This window comes from Miniopterus schreibersii (assembly GCF_964146895.1).
Source record: "Miniopterus schreibersii genome assembly, chromosome: 1".
Lineage (NCBI taxonomy): Eukaryota > Metazoa > Chordata > Mammalia > Chiroptera > Miniopteridae > Miniopterus > Miniopterus schreibersii.
The window spans coordinates 60,338,955-60,349,914 of record NC_138101.1 but is presented as its reverse complement, the minus strand read 5'-3'; the positions used below and the strand labels follow the sequence as shown (position 1 = coordinate 60,349,914).

At 38.8% G+C, this 10,960-nt stretch overlaps 1 long non-coding RNA gene across 1 annotated transcript in view; it reads right to left on the bottom strand.

Moving 5' to 3' along the window:
- Positions 1-10,960, bottom strand: part of LOC308564454 — a 62,775-nt gene that overhangs the window by 23,128 nt on the left and 28,687 nt on the right. The window lies entirely within an intron of this gene.

Sequence of the window (10,960 nt, the reverse complement as noted above, 5' to 3'; positions counted from 1 at the left end):
GTCGCTGGGATTGTCATCCTCAGCTTTACTGAGACCAGCCATGTGGAGAGATTGGAGTCCTGCGTGGGGGTGACTTTGTCCTCGCCAAGCCAGGTTTTTTCGGTTTTTTGGACAGCATCCCATGGTATCCCCCAGGAAGGCTCATATTGAGGAGACACATGAGCAAGAGCTGGAATTTGTGACTGCATTGTTGACAGGCTGATCCGTGCATCCTGTGAGTTCAGCCAGCCAGTCCCAGGAAGGAGGAGTAGAACATGTCTGCCCCTCCTGCAAGCTGGGAACAACACCCCCAACAGGAAAGGGGAGCAGCTCTCTGAAACCCCAGGTACCTCTGCTAGGTGCAGTTCGGTGGGGGTTGGAAGAATAGCTCAGGGCAAGATATTGTAAGAGTAAGACCCTCCGAGGCTACTGCCTGGGACAAGGAGGAAATGCTCAGCCCCCTCCTGTGGGCTGGGCAGGCAATATTCTCAGCCAGAATCTCTTTTGATCAATCCCACTGAGCCCAGGGCAGCTGACACTTTTCCTGCAGAAAAGGCAGCAGGCTGCATCCAACCTGAACCTGCACCACGCCTACTTAGGGGAACTAAGAGTTGGAGGGTGTGGTAGAGAATAAGGAGTTTGGCTTTGAGGGAGATTCATTTCCCCTCATTGAGTGCCCGACAGCATAATCTCTAAGCAGGGGGCCACTAGCTTTAGCTATGTCAGCCTATCTCCACCATAAGGACTCTCTTCAAAAGACACTGTAAGAAGACCATGCAACCTCAGGGGGCAGGCAGAGTAGTTGATTGGTGGAGGTGGTCTTAAGAGAGCCTCAGACTCACAACAGCTACCACAGGACAATGAGAGCCAAACCCCGACAGCTCCTGACATTGGCTAACACAAAAGTCCCTCCCGGGAGGCCTGAAATCAGCATACTATACAGGGAGCCTCAGACAACATAGTCTGCCTAAACGATCTTTATTTTACTGGCATTTTGTTATTTTTTTTTCCAATATTTTCTTCCTTATTGCTTTGTTTTTATTGTTGTTAATCTTTTTGCTCTTCTCTCTCTTGTTTCTTTCATATCTCTCTTATTGGCCTCCTTCCTTTTCTTACACTTTTTTTTCTTTTTCATTCCTTCTTTTGCCTTACCCGTCTCTTCTTTTTACCTTTGCATAACTTCTATTTCTCTTTCTTTCTTTCTTTCTGTCTGTCTGTCTGTCTGTCTGTCTATCTGTCTTTTTTACTGTTTTCCTTTCCAATTCTCTATTCTTTTTGTTTGTTTGTTTTCCCTTCTTTCCTTTCAGAATCTGTTTTCTGCCCCTTTTCTCTTCCAGTATTCTCTTATTTTTTAATTTATTATTAGTAATTTTATCTTTTTTGTTTATTATTCTTGTTTTCTTTTCCCTTTCCTAATTCTCTTTTCTTTTGTGGTTGTTTTTGCTGTTGTTGTCAGGATATTTTATATGATATTGTTTGTTTCCTCTATGTTTGGTTTTGTTTTCTTTTGCCCTGTCAGAACCTGTACAAAAGCTTGCACAATATGGTAGTGGGTGAGCCTTACATTTAGCCAGCCTGAGAGGAGAGCCCACTCACAAACAGGACAACAAAAATCAAGACCCAGTTACAACAGGACAGACAAATAACTTACAAGAGGGTCACTGCTAGAGCATACAGCTCAGTAATACAAGAAGACCACACCACTGGGTTCATAGGACATTTACTACCAAAGCCATCCTATGAAGACTGAGAGTCATAGCAAATATAACTAATACCTAGATACAAACACAAAGAGACAACTAAAATGGGGAGACAAAGAAACAACCCCCAAATGAAAGAAAAGGGAAAATTTCCAGAAAAAGAACTAAAGAAGATGGAGGTAAGCAAGTTATCACACATAGATTTCAGAGTTATGGTTATAAAGACACACAAAAGACTTAGTGAGAAATACAAGAAGTTAATGAGAACTACATTAGCATGAGAAAAGACATAAAAATTATGAATAAGAACCTGGCAGAAATGAAGACTACTACATCTGAAATCAAGAATATGCTCAGAGGAATTAAATCAGGCTCAATAAAGCAGAGGCTGGGATAAGTGAATTAAAAGACAAGGTAGAAAAAAACACTCAGAGCAGCAAAACGAAAAAATACTTAAAAAGCATGAAGACAGTTTAAAGGAATTTGGGGACAACATGAAATGGAACAACATCCACATCATAGGAGTTTTAGAAGGAGAAGAAAGTAAGCAAGGGATAGAGAACCTGTTTGAAGAAATAATGACAGAATATTTCCCTAAGCTGGTGGAGGGGAAAAAACAAACAAGTTCAGGAAGCACAGAGGGGAAAATTATGATGAACCCAAAGAGACCCACTCAAGACATCATAATTAAAATGACAAACATCAAAGACAAAGAGAGAATATTACAGGTAGCAAGAGAGAGGGACAGTCAGTGAGATTCAAGGGAGATCCCTTAAGGGTGTCAGCTGATTTCTCAACAGAAACACTACAGGCCAGAAGGAAATGGCATGAAGTATTTAAAGTAATGAAAACCAAGGATCTGAAACCAAAACTACTCTATCCATCAGGGCTATCACTCAAAACTGAAGGTGAAATAAAGAGTTTCTCAGATCAAAAAAAAAAGAAAAAAAGGCTAAAGGAGTTTATTGCCACCAAACCTGCAAGGCAAGAAATGTAAACGGACTGCTGTAAGGAAAAGAAGAAATATATAGGGAGAGAAAACGCAGCCATAATGAATTAAAAGGAAATAAATAGCCTGGCCAGCATGGTTCAGTGGTTGAGCATCAACCTAGGATCCAGGAGATTGCAGTTAAATTCCCTGTCAGGGAACATGCCCAGGTTGTAGAATCCATCCCAAGTAAGGGGTGTGCAGGAGGCACTCAATCAATGACTTTCTCTCATCATTGATGTTTCTATCTCTCTCTCCCTCTCCCTTACTCTCTGAAATCAATAAAAACATTTTTTTTTAAATCCCTTTTTACCATTGCAACAAAAAAAAAAAACACAAGATATCTAGGAATAAACTTAAACAAGGAGATAAAAGACCTGTACTCGGAAAACTACAGGACATTGCAAAAAGAGATAGAGGAAGATATAAACAAGTGGAAGAATATACCGTGTTCATGGATTGAAAGAATTAACATCATTAACATCGCCATACTACCCAAAGCAATCTATAAGTTCAATGCAATCCCTATTAAAATACCAACAGCATATTTCACAGATCTAGAACAAACACTACAAAAATTTATCTGGAACCAAAAAAGACCCCGAATAGCTACGGCAATCTTGAAAAAGAAGAACAAAATTGGAAGGATCACAATACTGGATATCAAGTTATACTACAAAGCCACTGTAAACAAAACAGCCTGGTAGTGGCACAGGAACACACATATACATCAGTGGAACAGAACAGAGAACCCAGAAATTGACCCCTACCCAAGCCATTTACGCTCAATTACTATTTGACAAAGGAGGCAAGAATATACAATGGAGTAAAGACAGTCTCTTCAATAAATGGTGTTAGGAAAATTGGACAGGTACATGCAAAAAAATTAAACTAGACCACCAACTTAGATCATACACAAGAATAAACTCAAAATGGATAAAAGACTTAAATGTAAGATGTGCAACCATAAAGTTCCTAGAAGAAACTGTAGGCAGCAAAATCTCAGACATCTCTCATAGCAATATGTTTGCCAATATGTCTCCTAGGGCAAGAGAAACAAAGGAGAAAATAAACAAATGGGACTACATCAAAATAAAAAGCTTCTGCACAGCAAAAGAAACCATCAACAAAATGAAAAAGGAGCCCACTGTAGGGGGGAACATATTTGCCAATGACACATCTGATAAGGGGTCAACATCCAAAATACCTAAGGAACTCATACAACTTAACAAAAGGAAGACAAACAATCCAATTAAAAAATGGGCAAAGGATCTAAACACACTTCTCCAAAGTCAACATACAGATGGCCAAGAGACATATGAAAAAATGCTCAACACTGCTAATCATCAGAGAGATGCAAATTAAAACTACAATGAGGGATCACTTCACACCTGTCAGAATGGCTGCATCAACAAGTCAACGAACTACAAGTGCTGGCGAGGGTGTGGAGAAAAGGGAATCCTAGTACACTGCTGGTGGGAATGCAGACTGGTGCAGCCACTATGGAAAACAGTATGGAGTTTCCTCATAAAATTAAAATTGAACTGCTGCTTGATCCAGTGATCCCACTTCTAAGAATATATCCTAAGAATCCTGAAACACTAATCAGAAAGAATACATGCACCTCTATGTTCATAGCAGCGCAACTTACAATAGCAAAGATCTGGAAACAGCCCAAGTGCCCATCAGTAGATGAGTGGATAAAAAAGCTGTGGGACATTTACACCATGGAATACTAAGCAGATGTAAAAAAGAAGGATCTCTTACCCTTTGAGACAGCATGGAGGGACCCAGAGGTTATTATGCTAAGTGAAATAAACCAGTCAGAGAAAGACAAGTATCACATGATCTCACTTATATGTGGAATCTAATGAACAAAATAAACTGATGAACAAAACAGGCCTAGAGGCATGGAATCATGGCACAGACTAAGGAATCTCAGAGGGAAGGATGGGCAGGGACACAGAATTACCAAAGAACTTATATGCATGTATGCATAGTCCATGGACACAGACAACAGTGTGGTGAAGGCCTGGGGTGGGGCGAGAATTAGGTAGAAGGGGGCAAGGGATGGAATGGGGGATATCTGTAATAAGCTCAACAATAAGCATAAATGAAAAAAAATTTTAAAGCTATATGAAAGAGTATAGACCACTTTGAGAGTATAACACAAAGGGTCCTAACCCCAGCTGAGAGATTTAGGGAGGGCTATCTTGATCTGAAATCTGGAAAGTTAGAGTTATATTTGTCTAGTGTCCCAGGGCTAAAATAATTGTACATTATTATGAATTGTTTTCTTACGGACACCAGTTTCTCCAGGTGCTTATGATTGCCACAGTAAATATCTGAGGAGGGCACAAGGGCAGACATATGCAGACCTGTGATTTTAAGAAATGAAGACAGGAGCTGGAGGGGATCTTCAGAGAAAACTTTATGAAGAGCTTTCTCTTTGGCTCTTTAGAGTTATTTCCCCTTCACATTTTCTTAACCGCTCTGCAAGTATTTTGATAAGAAATGAAATTGTATTAACAAAACAAAAAGAGAATGATAACAAGCAACAGAACCCATGGAACACTGCCTCTGTTTACACTGCTTAAAATTATAACAAGAACTAACTAAAAATAAAAACAAAAGACATCTCTGGTAGGAAAAAACACACCCATTTATCCATGTAATCCAGATATTTGTCATGCATGTGTGTTCCTATCTTTCATTCACTATCCCACTTCCAAAATATGGCTGAGGTTCCCATAACAGTAACTAGGTACATATTCCTCAAAACTTTCTGAGTATCTGAAGGTTTTGCATTCATGTGGTCTGAATTGCTACTCCTGCTGTTTTTCTGTTTTTAATTCATCTCGCTGGTTAGCAGTCCTCCGGAGCTACAATCATCTGTGCCACTTCACCATATGCAGTACTTTCCCTCAAGATGGAGAGGATTCAGCTAAAGTAGCTATCACATGGAATCACAGTGTTTTAAAGAACCACTGAAAGCTCTAAAAATCTGCAAAAAGCAGACTGGGTAATCTCAGAGGTAGCAAACTCCTGCCTACAGTGATCCTTACTAATTAACCTAGACTTTGTATAGTTGGTCCCCACTGTATACCATTCAAATACTGGGACTTCTAAATTGATTTCATAAGACTGGTTTCTGAACAGCAAGCCTTACAGGGGGCTAAAATCCAGTCTTAAGAAATAAATTTATAAAATTAAGAAATAGGCAGTTCCCAGTGAGGAGATGAACTAAATATACAATCTCATAGATGTCCAGTCTATTGAGCTGACTTACGGCAAATTGATTAAGAAATTTTCATTCGTATATTTATATATGGACAGAATTTTCTCTTTATATCACAAAGTCAATGACATTTTCTTGTGTATACATTTCAGTTTTTCAAAATGAAATTATAAAAGACAGAAAATTAATGCCTAAATTTAAAAATATGCCAAGTGGAAAAATGAAAATGAAAAAAATCCACAGTTGGCCTGCCCTGTGTGGCTCAGTGATTGAGCATCTACCCATCCACCAAGAGGTCACCGGTTCAACTCTCAGTCAGGGCACATGCCTGGGTTGTGTGTTCAACCCCCAGCGGGGGTGTGCAGGAGGCAGTTGATCCATGATGGGATGTTTCTCTCTCATAGATGTTTCTATCTCTCTCCCCCTCTCCCTTCCTCTCTCTCTAAAAATCTATAAAAATATATATGTTTTTAAAATCCATAGTTGGATAGGTTTACCATATTATAATATGCAAATATCCCTTCAGTTTCAAATGATTAAAAAAAAAAAAATTCAGAAAGTAAGGATTCTTATAGTAACAACCCTAAAATTTGGGATTTCACTTTCTAGGTTCTACCAGATGAAACAATTCTTCTTCCAACATAGTTCTATAAATTATACCACTTTAGAGCTGGAAGGGATATTTTAAAGATTCTAGTTCAAGTCTTTCACTTTAAAGATGATAAAATGTAGGCACAGGGTAACCATTCTTGCTCAAGATCATATAATAGATGACTGGATCTGGACATGATCCTAGTTCTCCTGACTCCTAATTCAACTGTCCTCCTACAAAAGAAAATGTTATTGACTTTGTGATATAAAGAGAAATTCTATCCACATATAAATATACAAATGAAAATTTCTTGAGGGATTTTTCATAAGTCAACTCAATAGACCACACATCTATGAGACTGTCTGTCTAGCTCATATCCTCACTAGGAACAGCCTATTTCTTAACTTTATAAAATCTTAGGAGTCATCTTTATTGCTGGGGCCAGGTGTGATCACAAAAATCCTGGGAATTTGAAGTCTAGACCAAAAAAAGTATGCTGATTCAGTCCCTTCCTAAGAGTCTGGCCCAGTAATATGTGACCTGAGGAAATAGTCAACCTGGGGAAATACTTTCAACCACATGAACAAAGATTGGAAAAAAGCCAGTCTGCAGCGAGGGGAATGAAGAAGGCTCACTGAAAGCAGCAGAGAAGAGAAATGGACTTCTAGTGGAGGTCTCGTTTCTTCCTGAGGCCGATTTGCCCCTTTGCTTTAAGATTCCATGATATACCCCTTATATATTCATAATTAAATCTCTGGCTTAAGCCAGATCAACTGAGAAGTGCAACCAAACAGTCTCATGTAATTCTACACCTTTTGCAATACAGAGTAAAATGCACTTCAAGCAGCTCTCTTCCTGTGAAAGGTGATATCCACGGAAGTAGACATATCCCTTTTCTCTATTAGTACTAATATATTTCCACTGACCCATTAATATCATATCACACAATCCTCTTGGTAATGCTTAAAGACGAACATTACCAATATAACAATTTGACTTAAAATCTTGGAACACAGAAAATCTAATTAATTCAAAGCAGTTGAACCAAAGACATTGACACAGCACCCTTACACAACCTATGAACAAAGGTAAGCATGTGGCAATTGATATACACGTGAAACATACACACATGGAACACAAAAATTATAAAAGCAGAAGGTGCCAATATGTATCCATGTCTATTCATGGGAGAGGTTGTTTTGACTTTAACTCATTAATTGTGTTTCTTTAAGTACATACGTAAATAGAGACAGACAGAGAAAGAGACAGAGAGACAGAAACAGAGCAAACATATAGAGAGAAAGAGAGAAGAAATAGCATTCATTTTTCTTTATTTCCCAGTAGCCAACTGAATTGTCTAAACTCTGAATTCTTAATTTGAGTTTCATAAATGGGCCTACCCATCAGCAGAAGGCCAATACCAAGCATTCAGAAGAGTGTGTTAATGGCTATAGTATTTCCAAGGTAAATATTCAATTTAATCAGCATTAATAACCATCTAGTAGTTTTTAGGTCTTGGAGGCACACTCTGCAGGATTTGGAATGTAAATAAAATGCAATCATTACAGCTAACGAGTCTGTGGGGAAGGTGTCCAAAAAGGACACAAAAAATAGAACATGAAACAGAATTTTTCTTTAGGAGGTCTATGTATGTGTGAGCAGTAAGAGGAGGGGTACAAATATAGTGAGTGCTATGCAGATTCAAGGAGGGAGAAGATCTCATCTGAAGAGAAGGACTGGAAAAGGCAAAACAGGTACCTGGAGATGGACTTCAAGCATATGTTAGAATTTAGTGGGAAGAGATGGTAACACTAGGCATTTCAGTCAGAGCAAACAGTTTGAATAAAAGCATGGAGGCTTCAGGAAGACGTGCAGTGCATTTGAGAAAGGTCTACCTTGGGTTGAGACAAAAAGAATAATTGGGAAACCTGGAAGGAAAGCCTTGAAATATAGGTTGGGTTGTAGGTAAATTGTCTTAAATGCCACAGTAAGAGTTTTGTACTTAATCCAGTAGGAATTGGGGTTCTTGGTGGTTTCAGACTGATATGATAAAAACGATTCAGTATACTAATCTAGCACCACTTTGAAACATGAACTGGCAGAGGGAACTCTGAAAACAGGAAATCAGGAGGAGAGCTACTATGATAGTACAAGCAAGAAGCAATCAGAATTACTGCAGTGTATAATAAAAATGGAAAGAAAGAAATGAAAGGCACATGACAGGTAGAATACACAGAGCTTGTAAACAACATAGAAAATAAGATCAAGGCAGGTTTCAGAACAATAAGGAAAATAAAGGTGCTAGTGTCAAATAGAGGAGCCCAAGATAGGAGTCTGGAGCCGTGAAAGAAGATGAGGTTGTTCCATGAACAGGAATACTGTTAAAATAGAGATGTCTAGCAGAGATAGAAACTCCACTCTAACACTCATATCAAAAGGAAAGAATTCATAAAAATATGATAAGAAAAGCTAAAAAAATTAAATGCCACAGAGAAATTTTTTATTTATTTCAGAGAGAGGGGAGGAGAGAGAAAGAGAGAAACATTGATGTGAGAGAGAAACATCGAACCGTTGCCTCCCACACATGCTCTGACCAAGGATGGAACCCGCAACTGGGATATGTGCCCTGACTGGGAATCTAACCTGCCACATTTTGGTGTACAGGATCACACGACAACCAACTGAGCCACCTTAGCCAGGGCTACAAAGACATTTTTTTAGTATGTTTTTAATGATGTTTTGAGAGAGAGGAAGGGAGAAGGAGAGAGAAAAACATCGACATCAACATCAATCAGCTGCCTCCTGCATGCCCCATGCTGGGGATCAAGCCCTAAACCCGACATGTGCCATGACTCAGAATTGAACCAGAACCCAATGAGGCATAGGTTGACACTTAACCACTAAGCCACACTAGCTGGGCTACAAAGAAATTTTTAAAGGTCATTTTTTAAAAATGAGTTCACTAACAGCATTCAAGAGAACCGTTTTAATTGAGAAATAGAGATGGAACGGAGAGAAGAGTGTGGGAGTGAGAAAGTAGAAGCAAAAAGTATAAATTCTACCTCCAAAAAGTATAAGAGAACAACTTAATTAGTCTACAATAATATATTAAACTCTGGAAGAAATAGAATACTATGGGAACATTAAAAGAAATGCTCTAAAGAAAACATACTGACAGAGAAAGATGGCAAAATACATTGTTAAACTCTTAAAATACATACAACAAAGGATACTTGCATGCCTCAAAGTATGTAAAGCAAAAAGTAAGAAATGTAAGAAATGACCAGATTTATAATAATGATATTTAAACATCTCTCAGCAATTAATATAATGAGCAGGCCAAAAATCAATATGACCTGGCTCTGGTACACCACTGGTGCTTATTCTCATTAATAATCACAGAACTACAAATTAAAAACAATTACTTATCATTCCACACCACAGATCATCAAAAGTTGTAAAGCCTGGCCATTCCAAGCATTGGCGATGATGCCGCCCAGGGCAAAGTCCGATACTTTGTTGCTGGAAGGTGAAGCCATGTTGCAAAACACTTTGACCTTGTCTATCAAAGTTGAAGACTCAGCAATTCCAGCCTAGTCAAAATGTTTAGCGACCTATAGGACACTGTTTCCCACATCAGCCATGCAAGTGTGATTCCAGGGGAGCTCTGGCCCATAGCATCTGTGGTCACAGCCCCAGAAGGCTATATGCAGCACCGGGTTCTTGCCACCGGCATCCCGGGACCACTCTGAACTGTGCACACCCAGAGACCCAGAAGCAACAGGAGGTGCACGACGAGCCTACACAGCCACTGGGCCAGCGTGCTGCTCAGCAGTGATGAAAAGGTCTCCCCAGGGCTGCAACAGAGTTGAAACGGACTGGATTTTACCAGCTGCAACAAAAGTATTTCCATTTTGACTGTTGGCATCACGGTAATAGTGCATACTGGTTGTGTATTAGTCCTGAATTTTCCCAAGGAAACTTTTCAATGCAACCACTGATTCACCATAAGAAGAAAAGCAAAAAGCAAAAAAGCAAAAAGCAAAATGCAAACAGCAAAAAGCAAAAAGCAAACAGCAAAAAGCAAAAAGCAAAAAGCAAAGCAAAGAAGAAAAGAGAAAAGAAGGAAGTTAAATGATAATGAAAACAAACAGTTTCAAGCAATGTGGCTGAAAGAAACATGGAGTTGAGAGAAAAGACATGAAGGAATACATACACTAAGATTTCATTCATATAAAGTTTTAAATAAACTTACATAGGAACATAAATCATAAAGAAATGCAAGGAAGTAATTATTAGGGTTGTGAAGGGGAAGGGTGGGTACACGAAGGATTCTGGAGCAGTGGATATGTCCTTTATAATTTTGTGTTAACTCATATGTATATGTTTCATAAACTTCTATTTATCACCTTATACTTTGCAATAAAAAGAAAGAAAGTAAACAAAAATCTCCAAGTAATGAC